At 45.1% G+C, this 8,707-nt stretch overlaps 1 pseudogene; it reads left to right on the top strand.

Moving 5' to 3' along the window:
* The first annotated feature begins 5,153 nt into the window (after positions 1 to 5,153).
* The window catches only part of LOC135554533 (Ig mu chain C region membrane-bound form-like), a 526,132-nt pseudogene continuing 522,578 nt past the window's right edge, over positions 5,154 to 8,707 (top strand).

Raw genomic sequence — 8,707 nt, 5'->3', positions numbered from 1 at the left:
CTGCCAGAGTCGCCCTCCTGTCCGGAGCTGCCAGAGTCGCCCTCCTGTCCGGAGCTGCCAGAGTCGCCCTCCTGTCCGGAGCTGCCAGAGTCGCCCTCCTGTCCGGAGCTGCCAGCCCGGGGCCTCGGGCGACGGTCCCCAGTCCAGAACATCCGGCGTTGATCCACGTATCGAGGGTCCCCAGCCCGGGGCCTACGGCGAGGATCCGCAGTCCAGAGCCTCCGACGATGATCCACGGGTCTGTGCTACAAGAGCGGACTCAGTGTAAAGAAGGGGGGCGGCGTCCAGAACTGGAGCCGCCACCGAGGTTAGATGCCCACCCAGACCCTCCCATATAGGTTTAGGTTTGTGGCCGGGAGTCTGCACCTTTGGGGCGGGGGGGGGGATGCTGTCACGCCCTGACCTTAGTGATCTTTGTTTTCTTTATTGTTTTGGTTAGGTCAGGGTGTGACGAGGGTGGTGTGGGTGTTTTTTGTCTTGTCTAGGGTTTTTTGTTTGTCTATGGGGTTTTGGTACTGTCTAGGTAATGTAGTTCTATGGTGGCCTGAATTGGTTCCCAATCAGAGACAGCAGTTTATCGTTGCCCCTGATTGGGGATCCTATTTAGGTTGCCATTTTGGTTTTGTGGGTTATTGTCTATGTGATGCTGCATGTCAGCACTAGTGTCTTATAGCGTTCACGGTCGTTTTGTTATTTTTCAAATCAAATAAAATAAAAATAAATTTTGTCACATACACATGGTCAGCAACAATTAATCTAACTAACAATTCCAAAACTACTCTCTTATACACACAAGTGTAAGGGGATAAAGAATATGTACATAAAGATATATGAATGAGTGATAGTACAGAGCAGCATAGGCAAGATACAGAAGATGGTATTGAGTACAGTATATACGTATGAGATGAGTATGTAAACAAAGTGGCATAGTTAAAGTGGCTAGTGATACATGTATTACATAAGGATGCAGTAGATGATAGAGTACAGTATATACGTATACATATGAGATGAATAATGTAGGGTAAGTAAACATTATATTGGGTAGCATTGTTTAAAGTGGCTAGTGATATATTTTACATCATTTCCCATCAATTCCCATTATTAAAGTGGCTGGAGTTGAGTCAGTGTGTTGGCAGCAGCCACTCAATGTTAGTGGTGGCTGTTTAACAGTCTGATGGCCTTGAGATAGAAGCTGTTTTTCAGTCTCTCGGTCCCAGCTTTGATGCACCTGTACTGACCTCGCCTTCTGGATGATAGCGGGGTGAACAGGCAGTGGCTCAGGTAGTTGTTGTCCTTGATGATCTTTATGGCCATCCTGTAACATCGGGTGGTGTAGGTGTCCTGGAGGGCAGGTAGTTTGCCCCCGGTGATGCGTTGTGCAGACCTCACTACCCTCTGGAGAGCCTTATGGTTGTGGGCGGAGCAGTTGCCGTACCAGGCGGTGATACAGGCCGCCAGGATGCTCTCGATTGTGCATCTGTAGAAATTTGTGAGTGCTTTTGGTGAATTTCTTCAGCCTCCTGAGGTTGAAGAGGCGCTGCTGTGCCTTCTTCACGATGCTGTCTGTGTGGGTGGACCAATTTCAGTTTGTCTGTGTATGCCGAGGAACTTAAAACGTACTACCCTCTCCACTATTGTTCCATCGATGTGGATAGGGGGGTGTTCCATCTGCTGTTTCCTGAAGTCCACAATCATCTCCTTAGTTTTGTTGAGTGTGAGGTTATTTTCCTGACACCACACTCCGAGGGCACTCACCTCCTCCCTGTAGGCCGTCTCGTCGTTGTTGCTAATCAAGCCTACCACTGTTGTGTCGTCCGCAAACTTGATGATTGAGTTGGAGGCGTGTGTGGCCACGCAGTCGTGGGTGAACATGGAGTACAGGTGAGGGCTCAGAACGCACCCTTGTGGGGCCCCAGTGTTGAGGATCAGCGGGGTGGAGATGTTGTTGCCTACCCTCACCACCTGGGGGCGGCCCGTCAGGAAGTCCAGTACCCAGTTGCACAGGGCGGGGTCGAGACCCAGTGTTGATGACGACCTTGGACGGTACTATGGTGTTAAATGCCGAGCTGTAGTTGATGAACAGCATTCTCACATAGGTATTCCTCTTGTCCAGATGGGTTAGGGCAGGGTGCAGTGTGGTTGAGATTGAATCGTCTGTGGACCTATTTGGGCGGTAAGCAAATTGGAGTGGGTCTAGGGTGTCAGGTAGGTTGGAGGTGATATGGTCCTTGACTAGTCTCTCAAAGCACTTCATGATGACGGAAGTGGGTGCTACGGGGCGGTAGTCGTTTAGCTCAGTTACCTTAGCTTTCTTGGGAACAGGAACAATGGTGGCCCTCTTGAAGCATGTGGGAACAGCAGACTGGGATAGGGATTGATTGAATATGTCCGTAAACACACCAGCCAGCTGGTCTGCGCATGCTCTGAGGGCGCGGCTGGGGATGCCGTCTGGGCCTGCAGCCTTGCGAGGGTTAACACGTTTAAATGTTTTACTCACCTCGGCTGCAGTGAAGGAGAGTCTGCATGTTTTCGTTGCAGGCCATGTCAGTGGCGCACTGTATTGTCCTCAAAGCGGGCAAAAAAGTTATTTAGTCTGCCTGGGAGCAAGACATCCTTGTCCGTGACTGGGCTGGTTTTCTTTTTGTAATCCGTGATTGACTGTAGACCCTGCCACATACCTCTTGTGTCTGAGCCATTGAATTGTGACTCTACTTTGTCTCTATACTGACGCTTAGATTGTTTGATTGCCTTGCGGAGGGAATAGCGGCACTTTTTGTATTCGGTCATGTTTCCGGTCACCTTGCTCTGATTAAAAGCAGTGGTTCGCGCTTTCAGTTTCACGCGAATGCTGCCATCAATCCACGGTTTCTGGTTTGGGAATGTTTTAATCGTTGCTATGGGAACGACATCTTCAACACAAGTTCTAATGAACTCGCACACTGAATCAGCATAATCGTCAATGTTGTTGTCTGACGCAATACGAAACATGTCCCAGTCCACGTGATGGAAGCAGTCTTGGAGTGTGGAATCAGATTGGTCGGACCAGCGTTGAACAGACCTCAGCGTGGGAGCTTCTTGTTTTAGTTTCTGTCTGTAGGCAGGGATCAGCAAAATGGAGCCCAGCTACAATGAATGCAGCCTCAGGATGTATGGATTCCAGTTTGCAAAGAGTCAAATAAAGTTCGTTCAGAGCCATCGATGTGTCTGCTTGGGGGGGAATATATACGGCTGTGATTATAATCGAAGATAAATCTCTTGGTAGATAATGCGGTCGACATTTGATTGTGAGGAATTCTAAATCAGGTGAACAGAAGGATTTGTGTTCCTGTATGTTTTTGTGATCACACCACGTCTCGTTAGCCATAAGGCATACGCCCCCGCCCCTCTTCTTACCAGAAAGATGTTTGTGTCTGTCAGCGCGATGCGTGGAGAAACCAGCTGGCTGCACCGACTCCGATAGCGTCTCTCCAGTGAGCCATGTTTCCGTGAAGCAAAGAACGTTACAGTCTCTGATGTCCCTCTGGAATGCTACCCTTGCTCGGATGCTACCCTTGCTCGGGTGCACGATGTGCCCGTCTCCGGAGTCTGACCAGAAGACCGCCTCGTTTCCCTCTTTTACGACGTCGTTGTTTTGGGTCGCAAGCTGGGATCCATTCCGTTGTCCTGGGTGAAAGGCAGACACAGGATCCGCTTCGCGAAAGTCATATTCTTGGTCGTACTGATGGTGAGTTGATGCTGCTCTTATATTCAGTAGTTCTTCTCAACTGTATGTAATGAAACCTAAGATGACCTGGGGTACCAATGTAAGAAATAACACGTAAAAAAACAAAAAACTGCATAGTTTCCTAGGAACGCGAAGCGAGGCGGCCATCTCTGTCGGCGCCGGAAGTAGTATAGTTTGTATAGTATTGTATTGTATAGTTTGTTCAGTATTCTTCATTATTAAAAGGAAGATGCATTATCATCACGCTGCGCCTTGGTCTCGTCACTACGACGATCGTGACACCAGTCTAACTTCAACATAAACATGTTTCCTGCGTCGCTGCTGCTGCTGGCAAGGGCCTACAGTGAGTTTCTATAGACCGATAGAAACCAGGGAAAGGTCTCGAGTGGATTGGATTCATTGTCACTGGCACTGGCACTGTATTTGCCCAGTCCCTCCAGGGCCAGATCACCATCACCAAAGACCAAAAACCAGCTGTACTTAGAGGTGAAAAGTCTGAAGACTGAAGACTCTGCTGTTTATTATTGTGCCAGAGACACAGTGACACAGGAGGCTGCAGCACTGTACAAAAACTGCTCAACACTGATCACAGTATGAGAGGCAATGATGCGCATCTGTTGTTCAGACATGCCCTCTATGAGAGAGTAGAAGGACTCAAAAGTAATGGAAAAAACACTGATATCAGTATAATCCCCATAAAATTATCCACACACATTACAACAGTGAAAAGCACATTATTTACATCAACTCAAAGTCAACTTTACAGAATTTAGCAATTACATTTTGAATATTTGTTTCGGACATAATTCAATTAATGTGATCAGCAAACAGAAATATACTGAAACTAAAAACAGTAATGGATCAATTATAGGTCCTTATAGGAACTCCCCATAGATTCACAAGAGGGTTTAGCAGTAAGAGATATATCTAATTCAATACAACTTTTATTGTTCCACATAGGGGAATGGTCTTGTTTTTGTGTTGTTCAGCACTATATAAAATATCAAACATACAGTATCTAGTCTGAACATCCTATATGTAAAATCTGAAATTCATTGAGCAGAATAATGGACAGGGAGGGGAGATATTGAAGAAAGGTATTTATGTTTTTAAATTTGATAAATATCTGTTTTCGCATTGATACACTGGCACAATAAGTATCTATGTCACTATTACATGAACACCTTGAGTCTTCACCAAAACTTTTCTCAACAGTGCCAATATACGTGGTATTTTAGACCATTAGATCTACGGGGAGAAACATTTAACACCATAGAGACGCAAATGTGTTTCTTATTCACATAGACCCAAGGTCTCCTCCCATTTCAATAGTCTGATATAACTGCCCTCCACAGACCATCTCCCTCAGTCACGACGACCACTCCCAGTATGTGCTTCGACTTTTACATAATTTTAGATCCGTCCCACAATGAGAGATCTAGAATGCATGTTCCTCCTGGCTCTCATCACAGGTGAGTTATGTGTTTCCAGTATAGGAGACAGGAGAGGAGCTGTTCTAATTGGCTGGTGGGTGATAGTCATCTAAACTCTGTCTGTTTTCAGCTGTTCAGGGACAGTCACTCACCTCCTCTGAGCCAGTGGTGAAGAGACCTAGTGAGTCAGTAACACTGTCCTGTACTGTGTCTGGACTACCCCTGACCTGGTTACACTGGATCCATCAGAAACCTGGGAAAGGACTAGAGTGGATTGGGCGCATTGACAGTGGCACTGGCACTATATTTGCCCAGTCTCTCCAGGGTCAGTTAACCAACACCATAGACAGCTCTAAAAACCAGGAGTACCTCGAGGTAAAAAGGCTGAAGACCAAAGACTGCTGTTTATTATTGTGCCAGAGACACAGTGATAAAGAAGCTTGTATCGACATACAAAAATGGGCAATTAGCGTATCAGTTCTTTAAGCACACACACACAAACACACACCCACATACACACAAAACACACACACACACACACACACACACACACATACACACAAACACTACTCAACAGCAGTGGAAAACACAATGTCCACTGATATCAATGTTATCCACATAAAACATCCACACACATTATAAACAGTGAAAACATACTAATAACAATTACTCAGAAGTACATTTTATGCAACTCAGACTTCATATTAGCTATTATGTTTTGAGCATCTTTATCAGACAGAATTATATTAATGTGATCGTCAAACAGAAATACACTCAAACTAAAAACAGTAATGGATGAATTATAGATCCCTGGGGAACTCAACAACAGATTCCCAAGAGGGGATGAGCAGTAAGAGATACATATAATTCAATACTAATTGTATTGTCCCACATTGGTAAATATTCCTGTTTCTTAGCTCTTCAGCATGGTATAAAAAGACAAAACACACATCTAGTGTGAATACCGCTTATGAAAAATCTGAAAAACAGAGAGAAGAATGAAAGATGGAGGGGAGGGAGGGAACCAAGGAGTAGAGCAGAAGATATCTCTGTGTTAGTCTCCATTTAAACCTCTAGAGTGCGTTCTATGCAAAGTCTCAAAGTTTAGTAGTCATATACAGTAAGTAAAACATTACAATGAGCCCTGCGCTAACTAATACTGAACAATGGAACTGATGAGCCTCTGGAGTTAAGTTGTCATGGTGATGTCCATAGACAGTAAGGTAAAACACTACATGGTGACTGAAGAATGTCTGAGAATCATGGTTAAACTCATTATTAGTGTAAATGCCACATCTTCAACTGAATATTAAAATGTTTTTGTTTTGCAGGTGTTTGTTGTGATGTCAGACTGGATCAGTCAGAGACTGTTAAATTATCATGTAAAACGAAAGACTATTATATAAACTGGATAAGGCAGCAACCAGGAAAAAGGCTGGAGTGGATTGGTATAATTATGGTTCAAACTCTGCTACCTGCTCAGACTCCCTGAAAGGCTGGTTCACCCTGACTGAGATCGTCTCCATAAACACACAGTTCTTAGAGGCCAAGATTCTGAGAGCAGAGGACTCTGATGTTTATTATTGTGCTGGACAGACACAGTGTCTGGAGCTGGTGAAGCAGCTGTACAAAACCCTCAGCTCCAGTCTCTGTTAACATCAATCCCATGGCCCCACCAACACTATAGGATTGAGTAAACACATCATACTGTAAATTATAACCCAAATATAAAAAATATATGTATAACTTGAAAAGCATAAAATATTCCTGACAACCTGTCAAGATAACTGTATGAATATCCTGATGAAACTCTAACTGAAAACTTTATGGCCATTCAAAGTGAGTTCACAATGTCATATAAGCCCACAACAGTTTTAGTATATGCAGTCATATATTTATCAATCGCTTGCAGCAAAAACCATGAATTTAGTCATGTCTTTCAATTTGGTGAACTTAATTGCGTGAAACCAGATTTCAAATTTCAGCAAACAGAATTAAGTTATGTGTACAAGTACAGTGGAGTGCCTTTCTTGCAAGCTCCAAACTCAACAATGCAGTAATCAATATCAATGTAGCACAAAAAATAACATATGGTAGAACAAAAACACACAAGATATAAAAATAAGAATTATGAAGATCACAGGAAAGAATAGAAGATACTGTATATACAGTCAGTTCTAAGATCATATTTACAATGTGCAGGGATACCATTCTGTTGGCTATTTAGCAATCTTATGGCTTGCTGGAGGCTTCTTGCCATGGATCATCGCTGGAGGCTTCGTGCCATGAATCATCGCTGGAGGCTTTGAGCCATGAATCATCGCTGGAGACTTCGTGCCATGAATCATTGCTGGAGGCTTCGTGCCATGGATCATCGCTGGAGGCTTCATGCCATGGATCATCGCTGGAGTGAGGAGACGTATAGGCAGCCTGGTGTGTGGAGCTGCCACAGGGCTTACCATGCTGGGGAGACATAAAGGAGGCCTGGTTCAGGGAGCAGGCACAGGACTCACCAGGCTGGGGAGAACATACAGAAGGCCTGGTTCTGGGAGCAGGCACAGGACTCACCAGGCTGGGGAGACATACTGGAGGCTTAGTTCTTGGAGTAGGAACCGGATACACTGTTCCGTGGAGGTGCACTGGTCTCCTCCTTGGCTCCTCACGATAAACAGGGAGAGTGGGCTCAGGTCTGACTCCTGACTCTGCCACACTCTCCCTGAGCCCCAACCCCAAGAAATTTTTGGGGCTGACTCTCGGGCTTCCATCCGCGTCGCTGCGCTGCCTCCTCATACCAGCGTCTCTCAGCTCTCACCGCCTCCAGTTCTTCTTTGGGGCGGCGATATTCTCCAGGCTGATCCCAGGGTCCTTCTCCGAACAATTCGTCCTCCCATGTCCATTCCTCTCTTTGCTGCACCTGCCTGTTGCTTGGTCCTTTTGTGGTGGGTGATTCTGTAACGGTTTTCTGTAGGCGGAGGAGAGTCGGACCAAAATGCAGCGTGTAGATTGCGATCCATGTTTAATCAAAAAACGTAAACACGAATCAATACAAAATACTACAAAAACAAGAACGTAATGAACGTAACAAAACCGAAACAGCCTATACTATGTAAACTAACACTTTTTTTTAAATAAAAAATAATTTATTATCTTCAATACCATTCATTCTTTACAACTCATAATTTTCATACATACTCAAAAGATGGTATTTTAATTCAACTAATTTAACTAAACATAAACCCCAAACAAAACCTCAGGGGAGCATCTTCCCTCCCAGTCACCCTACCAAATACCTTTCCCTATCTCCCCGTCCCTAATCTTTCCCCTTACAAATCTAAATGACACCCAGCCCTAAACCCCCCTTCCACCTCTCCCGAGCAGCATGCTGCCCCCACTTCCTCTCCTCCCTCTTCATCCTCCCCCTCAAATCACCTTCCACCCTCCTCACTATCTCTTCCACCCCCAATCTCTCCCTGTCCCTATCCATCCCTCTCGCTCTCCCTACACCTCTCTCTAACCTGGCACACGTCAATACAAAATCCCCTCTTACCAA

Source organism: Oncorhynchus masou, chromosome 14, assembly GCF_036934945.1.
Source record: "Oncorhynchus masou masou isolate Uvic2021 chromosome 14, UVic_Omas_1.1, whole genome shotgun sequence".
Taxonomy (NCBI): domain Eukaryota; kingdom Metazoa; phylum Chordata; class Actinopteri; order Salmoniformes; family Salmonidae; genus Oncorhynchus; species Oncorhynchus masou.
The sequence above is the reverse complement of the archived record's forward strand: the minus strand, read 5'-3'. Positions and strand labels throughout refer to the sequence as shown.